We start from the raw sequence: 15,206 nt of genomic DNA on the forward strand, positions 1-15,206 counted from the left end.
GAGGGGAAGGGGGTTCTGGAATAGATAAGGAGACAGGGGAAAGTGGATAGAAGATGGATAAGGAGAAGATAGGTGGATAGGAGATAAACTGGTCAAAGAGGTGGGATGGAGCCCGTGAAGGTGAGTGTAGGTGAGAAGGTAGAGAAGAGATAGGTCAGTCCAGGAAGGATGGACAGGTCAAGGGGGCGGGCTGAGGTCAGTAGGTAGGAGATAGGGGTGGAGCTTGAGGTGGGAGGAGGGGATAGATGGGGGGAAGGAGAGGTTAGGGAGGTGGGGACGAGGTGGGAACTCTGCAGCCCAATAGTATCAATGTAGACTTCACAAGCTTCAAAATCCCCTCTCCCCCTACCGCATCCCAGAACCAGCCCACTTTGATTGGGACAACACATCCATCCTAGGACAAGCCAAACAGAGACATGCACGAGAATTCCTAGAAGCATGGCATTCCAACCGGAACTCCATCAACAAACACATTGATTTGGAGCCAATCTACCATCCCCTGAGAAAAAGAACAGGAAATGACATCACCAACGCAGGAAATGACATCACCAACCCAAGGAAACCTAACCAGATAAATAGAAAGCGGGACATAACACCAGCGCTTCATCGGAGGCTCACTGATGATGTTACCTAGAATGGAGACGAAACGTCTGAAAACTAACCTTCCTGCTCAGCGAGCAAACTCACATCCAGAACCTCAACCTGAGCTACAAATCTTCTCAAAACTCGCTAGCTCTATATCTTGTTATCGTGGATTTTCCAGTATCTGCAGTTCCTACTAGCTCTGAAATAATTTCAGACCACTCAGTTACAATGGAGGAGCATGCCTGTAGTAGTGTGTCCTGCCAAGCGATTCACAATACTTTGGGTCCAAAACCTTGATCCCCTTAGGTTATATACTACGATACAGAGATGATATCTTGAATACATACTGGGACAATTAAAGGTATACTGATATCCTGACAATGAAACATAACACAACATTAAAAAATCCGCCTTGTTCCACAGATGAAAAATTATCCCAAGCAAATATGTATCGTTGCAATTAGGTAAGTATTGTCAATTCAATAAATATATAAACAAGTAAAACAAACTTTATAAGATTAACAATTCAAACTTCCATGTTTCATTTTAGAGGCTTGACAACCTGTCTTGTTCTGATGATCTTTTACCTGTCTGAAGAAGTACAAGTTGTTCTTTGATTCTCTCATTTGGTAACTTGGTTGCCTTGCTGCTGGTTTCTGTTACTTAATATCATCACATAATCATCATCATGATGAGAATGTTCTTTCCCTCTCTCTTCATACATGTTTGGTGTGCTGTACTTGGGCCTGAGCTGATTTCTGCTCTTTTGCAATATAGCACCATGGTCAGTCATGACTTCACATTATATTTGCTGGCTACATATTCTGGAAAACTGCTGCTATCCAAATGCTTGTATTTAAAATTCTAACCTGGACTGTCTGCCCACTGTCATTTTTTTAGTCAAGCTCTACCTGTTCACTTATTAAATAGCTCTTTCATTTTTCTTCGACTTTGGAGAAGGATGCCCTGCATCTCAGAATGGCTAGATAATTGGTGGTTGGCAAGATCATTCGTACTTGCATTCCAAGCAAAAATAATTTTTGCAGTTGGTAATCCCTTCTGTGTTTGTGTTGCACAAAAATGCAGCAATACATTGTTGAAATGTTGTTTTTTGCTTGGGCCTTGATGATCACTGATTTGTTAGAATGTAAACATGTTGTCCAAAACAGTTTGAGCAGTTATAGTGAGGTGATGATTTGATACAGCTCACTCACCACTTAGCAGAAATGTCTTGAAAAAGTTTGCTACTGAATTTGCTTCATTGTTAGATGCTATCAATTATGAAAGCTGAATACACAGAAAACAATGCTCATCATGTCAGTGACAGTCATACTTATTGTGTTGCTAAGTTTTCATGAAAGATTTAGAGAATTAATCCATCATGAGGATGTAATGTTCCCCTTAATTTCTGAAGAGGCTTCTTGCTGCTTTCATCCAAGGAGCAGATGTAGAGTCAATGTACAGGCTCCCTCTGGTGCTTGGATTGATACGTTGGGCATACCTCACATGTATTCACAAGTTATTGAAATCCTAATTCACCCCTGGCCAGTACACTAGCTGTCTTGGATGCTGTCTTCGAAAGTGTCTCTGCTATAATTCAGACATGATATCCTGGTTTGATGCTGGAGTTGTTAGGGTTTTCTTGCCTTTGAAAATGACGTGTTGTGAAATTCAAAATACATCTCTGTATGAACAAAATGAACAAATCTTTTAAGGTACTTCCCTCATTCTATCAGGCCCTCCCTGAATAATGATCTTTTGCAATTTTTGTAGTCTCTCATCATTGGCAGTTATCAATTGTAACATGGGTGTTGGTCAAGGTGTAACTGATCAACTCTGATAATGCCTTCAACTTCAAGGAGTACTTTGGTCTTTGTGTGGATTGAGTAATCTCCTCAAGGTGTCAGATGCAATCACCCTGCTATATGGCTTGTAAATACTTCAAAGTTGTCTCCCTGGAGATTGTTGACTCATTCAATTATGTCATGTGCTCTGAGTTGTCACCATGGATGTGGTTTCAAATTTATGAATTGTTACTATACTGAGGATTGTGCTTACGAGAAATCCAGGTAGAATATTTCGGGAAGCCACTGTGGTGCCTATTCGCACTATTGTGTTATTCTGCCAATTAAAGGAAACGTTTATCCCTTATACACTCTATGACCGTCTTTTTTAGTTACAATATGGACTGCCACTTGCAGAATGTAATATATTGACCTGTGTCAATTTTAACACGTCCGCCTGCCTTTCAGAATTGATGATAATTAGTGGTTATAAGAGCTGTTAATTGTGTATGCCATTAATACAGCATGTTAGGTTAACAATATTGATAGCTTGATTATCTTCTGACTTTGCCTTTCACTTGGTCGACAATATATTTGCAGTTGTGTACATTCTTAAGAATTTCCTTACTGCCGGTTTTGTGACGTAATACCATGTTGTTTGATACTTATGTATTGTCCTGGGTTTGGCCTGGGCCTTTGAAACAAACTTACTTGTACATTCATACCCAACGTCCCTTTGCACCGCATGCTTTACAGATATCATGAAAAGTTGGATAGCTCTTGAATAGCTGTGACAAATAACAATGAGTCTAGATTTTGCTGACTTGGTGTACTTTGCTGGCCATAGCAATCATGTTGGCTGTACCAAGGCATATTATTATTTTAGGCTTTCACTGTAGCTCCATACTTCCATCCATCCTCAGATAATGCAGCAATGGTATGGCCTTTTTCTTGCTCATAAGATCCTCCCTGAAGACTAGTATGTGTAAAGGCAATCTTTAATGTAATGAGGCTGCCCAACAGCTTCTCTTTAGAAAAATCATAATTAGGCCTTTTGCTATGATATCTTCTGATGAATTAACCAATAGATTATTGATGTTTCTGTATGTATGACAAGTGTTGGAGATTGTTAATTCTGAAACTAACTCTTGTCTTAAGCTTGTCTTCAAGAACTTTCTAGTCATTTCTGGGCCTCTATGACTATTAATGGAAAAAATTGTATATGCCAGTTCTGCAAAGTCCCTCCTTGCTAACGTTACATACGATTTTCAGAGTGCTCCACTTTAGCACTAAATTTATAAAATAGAACTGTAGAAATGGTTTGAATGGATGCAATTTAGTAAAGGCATAGGATGCCCAGTCCATGATTAAGTGTTTAGCTTCTATTTCTCTTCAAAGGCCTTTGTGTTTTTATTTTAAAGAACAAGAGTGCAGTAAATTGTTTGTATTTCTTTTACTGGTTTTGCTTATCTCACTTTCTTTATGCTGCTATTTCCATTTCCTGTGCCTTGGCAAAGTAGCCAACATAATTAAAGACCACCCACACCCTCCCCCCAAAGTTATATCCTCTTATTCTGCCTTCCATTGGGCAGAAGATAATTTAAAAATGTCTGAAGACATGTACTAACAGATTCAAGAGCAGCTTCTTCCCTACTGTTATCAGACTTATGAATGGACATCTTATATATTAGAGCTGATCTTTCTCTGCACCTTTTCTGGAGATGTGACACTACACTCTACATTCTGTTATAATTACCCGAATGTACTTATGTCAGGTATTATTTGTCTGGTTGGCATGCAAGACAATATTTTTCCACTGTGTCTCAGCACATGTGACAACAATAAATCAAATCTAATCATTACTGTCTTGAGAACTCAAGATTCTTGGTTTAAGAACCATAATTTTTCTAATTTGGAAATTGTTGGTGGTCTATCTCTGCCCAGGCAGGCTTTCACACTAGGTAGTGGATGTTGATATCATACAGATTTTTTTATAAGCACTGATTTAAAGAAAGATATGATGGAAGCAACTGAGGCCAGGATAGAAGTCTACATTCTTCATTTAGAAAACCACATTTATGGTATTTTTAAAGCTGAATATCTTGTAGAAGAGTAGTGCCTTCTGTATTATTAACTTTCTTCTTATATTGTAATTGAAACTGCATATAATTAGGGTTGTTTTTAAGGAGAGATGGACTGAGAAATAAAGCTTTCACTGATACAGAACAGATCTGTAACAGTCCATCTTGCTTATGTTTGCAACTCCACCCTTTTCTTCTGGAAAAGCTGATATCAAATCAATTGAAAGACCTTAGTCATTAAACAGAATGAAGTTATCCCTATATTTTATCTGTTCAATTCCCCATCTACATATCTCTACAGCTATATATGCTATCAGAGGCTGTTGCTATCAATTGTCCAAATTCCTTGATGTTCAATGTCACTTTCTAGTTGATCTTCATTTAGGTTTTCAAATATCTACCACAAAATCTTGGTCTTTCTTTAATAGATAGCCATCACTGCTTTTTATGATGTGGGTTTTACCTCCAGGAAGTTATATTTATCTGCTGTGGAAATTCTTATATTATCTCTCTTATATTTATATAGAAGTTAAGTGTGGACAGTTATTATAGGTTATTCAGTTGCAAAAGAGTCACATGCTTCTAAGAGCTTCTTCAAGCAGTCGTCAGTAGAGTGACAGCTGACTCTTTATACCCTAAAGGTCACCTGTTGTGATGATATGTGAGCAAATGACTTCAAGGTATATTTGCTTACTATGTCTCAAAGATTTGTTGATTTATTGTTAGGGATGGCATAGTGGCTCAGTGGTTAGCACTGCTGCTTCACTGCATGAGGGACCCATGTTTGATTCCACCCTTTGGTGAATGAATAGAGTTTGCACATTCTCCTCATGTGTCCTTGGGGTTCCTCTGGGTGCTCTGGTTTCCACCCACAGTGCAATGGTGTGCAGGTTAGGTATATTGGCCATGCTAAATTTTCCATAGCATCCAGCTATGTGCAGGCTAGGTGGATTATCCAAAGGAAAACAAGGTTAAAGGGATAGGATAGAGAGGTGGGTCTGGGTGGGATGCTCTTCAGAGGATCAGAGTGGACTTGATGGGCTGAATGGCCTTTTTCGCACTGTAGGGATTCTAAAACGCTATAACATATTGACTGTTGTTATAACTCAATGTGTAGCATTTTCTTAATTCCCTGGTAAAAGTCCAGGTACATTGAATTAAGAGCATTAAACTTTACTTTTTGCTACCTCATCAAATGCTAGCGAATTGGTTGAACATGATTTTCCCTTAAATCTATGCTAGCCTTTCTTGATTCACCTGCATTTGCACAAATGTCTAATAATGTGGCCCAAATTATAACGTCTAAAATTTTTCTGACTAACTTGTAGTTGCTGGGGCTATTCTTATACCATTCATTGAACAAGGGCATAAGATGTTATTCTGAAGTCCTTTGGAAACAACCTGAATGTAACAAAGATTGAAAATTATAGTTAGAATAACTTTCAAAAGGTGTGAGTGCCATTCTTTCAGTGATGGTTCTGTGTGCTCTTAGCTGACAGCTAGAAAGGTAGCTTCAAAGTCCTGCAGAGTATCTTTTTCACAGTCACCAGATACATCAGCTAACCTAATTTTAAAGTGCTGAGACAATTCTTCAAAACAGAAAAATCTTAGCTATTTTAAGGTAAGAAATTGGAATCTTTCCTGCATTCTTCTTATAGTTAAAGCTGTCAGAGCCGTTCAGTGGTGACACCAGTGAGCAAAAGGTCAAACTGTTCCCTCTGAAAGATAGTGATACTCTACTGTGTCTTTTGTCTATGGCATTTCTGACTAATCATCAGAAATCAGCACAGAGATGTTTTCCCTCTTCTGTTAAATGCTGGGAACCACCCCAGCTAACAGTCTTTAAGCCACTTGCTGCCCAGCTGGTTATTTCCACGACTTTTACTCACCTTTCACCACTTAGCCCGGGATTAGGTGTTAATTTTCCTCACTGCACTCTGCACAAAAAGTGGGTTTGCTTCACTGTTAACAATTTAAAAGTCAATTACTGAGCAGTTTCTCAATGAATCTATAGGTTTGATTTTGTTGTACAGGGAATAAGCCTTTGGAATGGCTTGGGAAGTGAAGGAACAGCCCCAGGAGATTTTTTTAAAAATGCTGATTACTCTCCAACTCCCAATACGCTTAATGCCAAGGACACTGAATGTCAGGATAACATGAAGGCTGATCACAGGTATGTTCAGCACTCAATCTAAATGCACAATACTCTATTCTTATATACAACATTTGCAAACAAGAATGTATGCATTGTTCATACATTTATATGTAAATATCATATATCTAACGTTATATTGACATGATTACCAATACAGTGATTGACTCAAAAAAATTGTAAAAGTGAAATTTTAACTCTTTGCACAAAAATGTGTTTAATCTAGATATTTTAGATTATAACCCGATCATTCGTGTGAGATTGCAGGTTATTTTAAACACTACTGGCATGCAATGTTTGCCATATAGATAGTATCAGCCTGCTCACATTTATTTAACAGCGAAATGCAGGGGGAAAACCATTCAGTTCTAAGAGGTTTTTCACAAAAGAAAGCTGCTGATGCTTATGAACATGATAGTGTAACAAGGCTAAACAGAGATGGGTGCAAATGAGCACAAACAAAAGCAGTAACAAGTCACCCTCCTGAATCACTGTCGTTTGCCTGGCGGAAATCCTGACAAATGCTGTTATTGGATGAGGAGGGAGTGGAGTTCCAAGATTTTCACCCAGTTACAGAGAAGCTGCAGTAATATAGTTCCAACTCAGGATAATGCATGACATAGACTGAGCTTGTGTTTTACAGTGTTCCTATTACTCTGCTGATCTGGTGTTTCTAGGTAGTAAAGATTGTGGGTTTAGAAGGTGCTTTGGAAAGAGCTTTGTTGAGTTTCTTTGGAGCATTTTACAGATGGTACACACTTCACCAACATTGAGTAGGTGATGAAGGTGGTGAATAGGGTTTCAATCAAGCAGGCTGCTTTGTCCTGCATGGTATTGAGCTTCTTGGGCATTTTTGGAGCTCTCAATTCAGAGAGCATTCCATCACACTCCTGATGTGTGTGTGTAGATACGGCACAGGATCTGATGAATCAGATGAGTCATTGGTTGCAAATTATATAATGACTCTGTTGAATTAACATTTGAAAACAATATACTATAGGGGATCATCATTCCTTCAGTGTTGCTGCGCAAGTCTCATTCCTGACAGCGTTTTGAGTAAATCTATATCTCCTCAAGTACAACAATGAACGGCAGATACATACTGGCCAGCCAGCGTCACTTACACCCCATGAATGAATAAAAATAATATAACCTGTGGACAAACAGATTCCTGAAAAGTTTGGGGAATAGGGCATGTAGACATTAGCTGAGTAATTTTTCATTAGGTTTTTCCAGAATCAGAGCCCAATGGCTGCCCAGATGTAACCATTTCTGGATACCAAAAGTAGACCATCCAACTAATCTTAGCAAGTGTAGAGGCTCTACATTACTTCTAAATTGTCTGATTTCCGCCTTCCCTTGCTTCACCAGGCCCAAATCTGACTTTTTCTGTCCAATTTTTATTGGAATAGGCTATTTACCGCTGTAAATCTTTACAACTTGCTTCCCCTAATTCCAATCTTCCAATTTCACATCTCCATGATATCAGTCCTGATGATATTAGCTTCAAGAACAATGTTTCCAACACGTCTTCTTTTACGCTCAACCAACGATTCACCCTTAGAGTAATTGACAGGCTCTCATAATCATGTCCAAACCATTTCCCACACTTCTGCCCTCACCACTTCCACTTCCTCAAAGAAGAACAATAGTGTTCACTTGTCCTCACTTTCCAAGCAACTCAACTTTAAATTCAATGGATTATCATCACCCTTTCCCACCACCTCCAGCAGGAAGCTACTACACAGATTTCCCTCTCCTCGCCTCCCTGTCAGCATTGTAAAGGGACTGTTCTCAGATACCCTGGTGCATTCCTCTATCACCCTCAATACCTCATCTCACTCCCATGGCAGCTTCACATTCAAGTGTAATACCAGCCTATTACCTCCACCCAGTCATTGTCTAAGGCCTCAAATACCTCTTCCTAATTAAAAGAACAATTTACTTGTACTTTTATTACAATTTCGAACATTATCATACAAAGAGTTTATTTATAGGGTAAAATCACATGGGGTTCAACAAATTGTAAGCTTACTATTGATAGAAGTTTAGAAAATCATGAGAGGTATGGATAGAGAAAAGACAACCAGCACCAACTCTAAGATGGGAAATTTCAAGACAAAGGAGCACATTCATTAGCTGAGAAGAGGGAAATTTTAAAAGACACAAGAGCCAAATGTTTTTACACAGAGGGTGGCTCATGTGTGCAATGAACTTCCTGATGACATGGTGGATGTGGGTAGAATTACAACATTTAAAAGACATTTGGATGGATACACGAATAGGAAAGGATTGGAGGGATAGGCAGGTGGGATTAGTTTAGTTTGCAATTATGTTTGGCATGGACTTGTTCCCTGAACAGAAGGCCTGTTCCCTTACTGTCCGACTCTATGACTCTAGAGGATAGAGCATTGAACAGCCAATAGTCAGGGTAAATGGGTCTTTTTCTGGTTGTCAAAATGTAGCTCATAGATGCTACAAGGTTCAGTCCTCTGGTTCCAACTATGTATAATCTACATTAATGATGTGGATACAGGAATAGAAAGTACTATGGCCAACATTTGCAGATAACACTAAAATAAGTCTGAAGGCAAGTTTAAATGAACGCATCAGAAATATGCAAATGGATATGGATAAGTCAGAAAAATAGGTCAAAATTTGCCAGATGGAGTTTAATGTGGATAAGTGGGGATATCCATTTTGGTCAGAAGAATAGATAGGCAACTTATTTAAATGGAGAGAAACTTCACTGTTTCAGTGCAGAGAGACCTGGATACTTTTGTGTATGAATTGTGAAAAACTAGTATACAGGCACTGATGGTAATAAAGAAGACAAATGGAATTCTGATGCTTATTGCTAAAGGAATAAGGTACAAAAATACAGCAGTGTTATTGCATCTGTACAAAGCATAAATGGGACTGCATTTGGGTTATGAGGAACAATTTGGTCCTCTTACTTGAGGAAGAATGTATTAGCATTGGTGAAAGTGCAGAGGAGGTTCACTTGGCTGGTTCAACAGATGAGGGAATATGAAGAGAGAGATTGAGTAGTTTATGCCTATACTCTCCGGAGTTTGGAAGAGTGAAAGGAGATCTAATTTAGGTACATTAGATGCTGAAGAGGATTCACTCAAGTAGATACAGAGGGGGATCTTTCATCATGTGGGGCTACTTAGATTGAGAAGGCATGTTTTTAAAGTAAGACGTAGCTGATTTAAAACAAAGATGAAAAGAAATTACTTTTTTTTTAAAAAAGGGTCAGGAACCTGTGGAATTTATTAGCCTAAAGTGTGGTAGATGCTGGGACATTGAGTAATCTTAAGAAGGAGATAAGACAGATTTTAATGAAGTGTTTAATGCCTACAAAGTGTGGACAGGAAAGTGGAGTTGAGATCAAGATTAGATCAGCTAAGATTGTATTAAATGGCAGAGCAATCTTGAGGGATTGAATTCTCTACTTCTCCTAGTTCCTGTAGGAATGTACTTCTTATCCTTGGACAGTGATCCCTGGTCATTGATAACAACTTTCCTGCACCTACCATGTCTAGATTGTCATAATTTTATGGGTTTATATGAGATCCACCCCTCATTCTTCTAAACTCTAATAAATATAGTTCTAACCAATCTAGTCTATCTCTGTGGTAGTGCCATCATTCCAGGAATCACTCCTTCAAAAGGCAGATCATCCTTCCTCAGATAAGGAGACCAAAACTGCACACAATACTCCAGATATTGGAAAACAGACTCACATAAGCCTTACTGCACTGTAAGAAGCCATTTGGCCCATCACCACTGTGCCAGATCTTCAAATGAGCATCAGTGGCACTAAGCAATCTCATTATTTACAAATAATCATCCAACATTGCCCTGAACACTTTAATTGTGCCTGCCTCAGTTAAAGCTGTCTCCACCAGAGCTCCAGCCAATACATTCCAGGTCCTAACCTTTTGCTGAGTGAAAAGGTTTTTCCTCATATCATATTTGCTTCTTTGGCAACTGACTTTAAATCAATGCCCTCTCATTCTTATCTGTTTTACAAGCAGGAGTTTCTTCCTATCTCCTCTGTCCAGCCTGTTTATTACATTGAAGACCTCTATCAAATATCTTTTTAGCCTTCCACTTTCCTTGGAGATCAGCCCTAACTTCTCCATGATCTGAAATAAAACTTCAGAGCAATGAAAACAAAACTGTCCAGCCATAACCTAACAACATATTCAGTGTAGGAAAAGAGGTCACTTCTCAAAGCTGCACTATTATAGCTGAAGCAACATGCTAAAGCATCAAAACAAACTATTTTGAAGCTAAGACAATAAAATGTGAGGCTGGATGAACACAGCAGGCCAAGCAGCATCTCAGGAGCACAAACGCTGATGTTTCGGGCCTAGACCCTTCAGAGAGGGGGATGGGGTGAGGGTTCTGGAATAAATAGGGAGAGAGCGGGAGGCGGACTGAAGATGGAGAGAAAAGATGATAGGTGGAGAGGAGAGTATAGGTGGGGAGGTAGGGAGGGGATAGGTCAGCCCAGGGAAGACAGACAAGTCAAGGAGGTGGGATGAGGTTAGTAGGTAGGAGATGGAGGTGCGGCTTGGGGTGGGAGGAAGGGACGGGTGAGAGGAAGAACAGGTTAGGGAGGCAGAGACAGGTTGGACTGGTTTTGGGATGCAGTGGGTGGAGGGGAAGAGCTGGGCTGGTTGTGTGGTGCAGTGGGGGGAGGGGACGAACTGGGCTGGTTTAGGGATGCGGTGGGGGAAGGGGAGATTTTGAAGCTGGTGAAGTCCACATTGATACCATTGGGCTTCATCCAGCCTCACATTTTATTGTCTTGGATTCTCCAGCATCTGCAGTTCCCATTATCACTGATATTATTTTGAAGCTAACATGTGTAACCATACCTTGTAAATGAGTTTTGAAGAACAGGTTGACCCTACAATGGAACAAGCTTCTTCGTAAGGATGAAAAACACTGTTTTCTCAGGAGATTTAAACACCTTTACCCGGTTCTGATGCTAATGAAGAAACAACAAACCAAGCTAGACTGCAGTTACATCAATGCAAGCACCTTCCATAAGCTCTGCTGATCTAATAAAGTCAACAGAGAAAAGAAAACTCAGCAACTTTACCACAAGTGTTTCTGTATTTTGTTGGAGCCTACCCTGACCCAGCTCACAATACACATTCATCGTCAAAGACTTGGGCAGGGTTGGGAGATATAAGATAAAATATCCAGCAAGTGTTGAAAAAAGTAGTAATTCAGATAATTCATTTGGGAATGCTTTAAAATGTTAGATCGATGTTTATGATGGGTGAGGGAAAGCTTGGGAGGTGTGTTTTGAATCATGGAGCAGCCTTGCAGTGATGTCACTGGAAAGATAGAGCACAGCATGGGCAGACTGAAGAAATTATTTAACGACCACATCACACACCTTACCTGTCCTTGGCTAATCCTAACTAAACACTAAGTCAGTGCAATTCTGTTCCCCATGCTCACTGGAGACCCACAAATTGTCCTCGTCTAATAAGGAAACATCACATACAGTCAAGCAACTGGACAATTCCAAACATATGCTTTTATTTACAGCCAGCAGAAAAGAACACAAACAAAAATAAACAGAGGCTACAGTTCACTTCCAAAATGCAAACGAAACACTGGCATAGTTATTAACAACTATCCTACAGTCAATGATCACCTACCAGACTCAGCTCTCATCTACTGTAAGAGGGTGTCAGTCTGGTCCTGCCTGGCTTATAGTGCCCAATGCAACTGAGTTCTGTCATGTAAAGGGAGAGCTTCTTCCTTCGCAATGTCCTCTTCTTTACCTTTGGAAGATCGCTCCCATTCCCCAGTTCATCAGCATCTACTATAATTGTTTCATTCCTGTTCTAATTGTGTAATTCACAGCACACCAGAATGGTGTGGCACTGTCTGTTCAGACAATACTGGAGGGTCCCACATTCCCCACCAGACCAGGATGAGCAGTGGAACCATATCTCCAGCTGCCATATCGTTTGCTCCACCACAGCCCAAGCTGCAACATGTGCATCGATTTGGTGAAGATGCTGCACCAGCTGAATGACCAGCACCCTACAACGGAGAGGGAGTACCTGCTGTGCTCCAAACCCCTTCCCTTCCCAACTTCAGATCAATCATTCAAGCTTTCATTGCATGCAGTAGAGTCCATCATCATGATTTCATAACAAATGGTGAAGCGATGTTCCCCCCCCCTCACACAGCACCCTTGGAAGTATCACAAGTGATGAGGTGCTTTTAGCTAGCATTCACCTCTTTTTAAAATCATTTGCAACTAACTTCTGCATGACTGAAAAGGCAAATGTTACTTTTGCAAGCCCCAATGACAGGTCTGCACCATCACAATCAGTTAAATACATTGGATGTATAGTCATCATTGCACTCTAGGCAAGCATGGCAATTTATGCACACTATCCCACTGTATGTAGCAATACCTACAAAATAACTAATCATTTTAGTGGTGTTATTTGTGGACTGACTACTATATTAGTTATAATGCTGATATTTCTGCTTTTCCTTCCCCCAGATATTGCCACAGGACCTTTTACAAATGGAGCAGACTCCTGAAACAACTGGTCTTATGTTTTCCTCCTCTGTCACCCCTTTTTCAAACATCAGTCAAGCTTTGTGTATTCTGACTCTAAACATTTTGTTCAGTAAGCACATTCTTGATTTTGCAAGACATCAAGGATAAACTGCTCTCCAATTTTGTTGTGATGTCACTACTTACCAACAGAAAGAAAGACATTTAGCATCTTACACATCCTCATATCTTCATCCCTGAATTAAAACAATTAAGCAATAGTGCCAAGAATTAAAACAGAAGCTACAATCCGATATATTCCCAGCATTTGCGTATTATTAGATCAGTTGCCTGATTGTATTTTTGTAGAGAGCTTCACTTTTGCTTAGAAATCACTTCTCAGGTAATTTAATTAATCAGTGGATGGCCACATCATTGCAAGAACAGTGAACAAAGAGTAATAAATAAGTATAACCTGAAAATAGTGATCAGAGATAATGGGAACTGCAGATGCTGGAGAATCCGAGATAACAAAATGTTATCTGATGAAGGGTCGAGGACCGAAATGTCAGCTTTTGTGCTCCTAAGATGCTGCTTGGCCTGCTGTGTTCATCCAGCCCCACACTTTGTTATAACCTGAAAATAAATCCCATCTTGTTCTTTTTTCAGTACATCCTCAAAGTAGGAGCCTACCAGGTTTCTAGAAAATAGCTTTTACGTTTCTCTAGCTGAATCAATCTTGGGCTTTCCTCATCCAGCATTTTATCTTTCTGATGCACCAGGTGTTGGTGGGAGAGGCACTGGAATCTCAGTTCTAATTCAGAAGCCAAGTAGATATTTCTTGTAAGTGTTCCTCTGATCTCCTATCCAATGTCAGGCCATCGTAGCATGCTTCACAGTGATTTTACAGCAATTATAGGCAAGTTAATTACATTTTCACTTTCTGTGTCAGAAAATAATTGCCTGCAGGTGGCACACCTGGAATGGAACTCCGCCTCTTTTAGGCCTTGAGGCAAAATACATCGAATTGATCAGGTTTTTCACAGAGGTGGCCCAAGAGGATCAGAGGAAAAAACAACACTGCTCTGTGAGACCCAGAAATACATTCAAAGGAACTATCCTTTTTGAATGCCCCCCCATCAGCAGTATTCAGTAGCTGTGACACCTCATCTGTCTGCATCTCAGTCATTTGACAAATTACCCCGTGCTAGTTTGTAACTAGTGACAAACAAAGTGAATGCTAATGGACTTAATACTTGATTGATCAATGTCAAAAGCTGTTCTTAAGGAACTGTGTGAAAATGGCCTGTGATATTTTAATTCAGTTATTAAGCATATCTGTACACAAGTGTATCTATGTATGTGTATCTACTCCTGCTTATGTATTAGATATTCCTGTCTAAACAATATAATTTTAAACTTATTTGGTTCCATTTTATTAGCTACTGATTCTTTTCAACAAAATCTATGTCTATCTGTGAAGACAAAAATAATCTATTTTCTGTTCTACTTAACAGATGAATTGATGTTAAAGCTTGATCATGCACAACTTAAATGCCTCACATAAAGTGAAGCATTCTTTTTCTGAAAATTTAAAACTAAAGTCCTGGATTAAGATCACCATATTTTCCACTTCCAACTAAAAAGGGTCATTAAATCTGCCTCTCTTACAGACTGAAAAAAAACAGCAAATTGCAGACAGTGAAGGGAAATGTGGCAACATTATAGCTAGGCACCGGACATCCAATAAACAATCTTCAGCCTGCCCATAGTTATGTGTGAGGAACATCATTTTGTATATTCACTCCAGTTTCCAGTGTTCGGTTTCATGCTATAGACAAATGAATGCATTTGTCTATACAATATGGTGGGCAGTTTATTTCTGATTCATAATTTCCTGCTTTCCACCTTAGCACTGTAAACAGCAATAAAAGATAAAAAGGGATGAGCAGTCGAATTTTTGGACAAGAACATGGTTCACAGGATACAAAATTCAGGCTGATCCTTTTCCTTTTTCTCAAGCCAATTGCAACTTTGTAGCTTTGAATGAGAAC

This window comes from Stegostoma tigrinum, chromosome 1 (genome assembly GCF_030684315.1).
Source record: "Stegostoma tigrinum isolate sSteTig4 chromosome 1, sSteTig4.hap1, whole genome shotgun sequence".
Taxonomy (NCBI): Eukaryota; Metazoa; Chordata; class Chondrichthyes; order Orectolobiformes; family Stegostomatidae; genus Stegostoma; species Stegostoma tigrinum.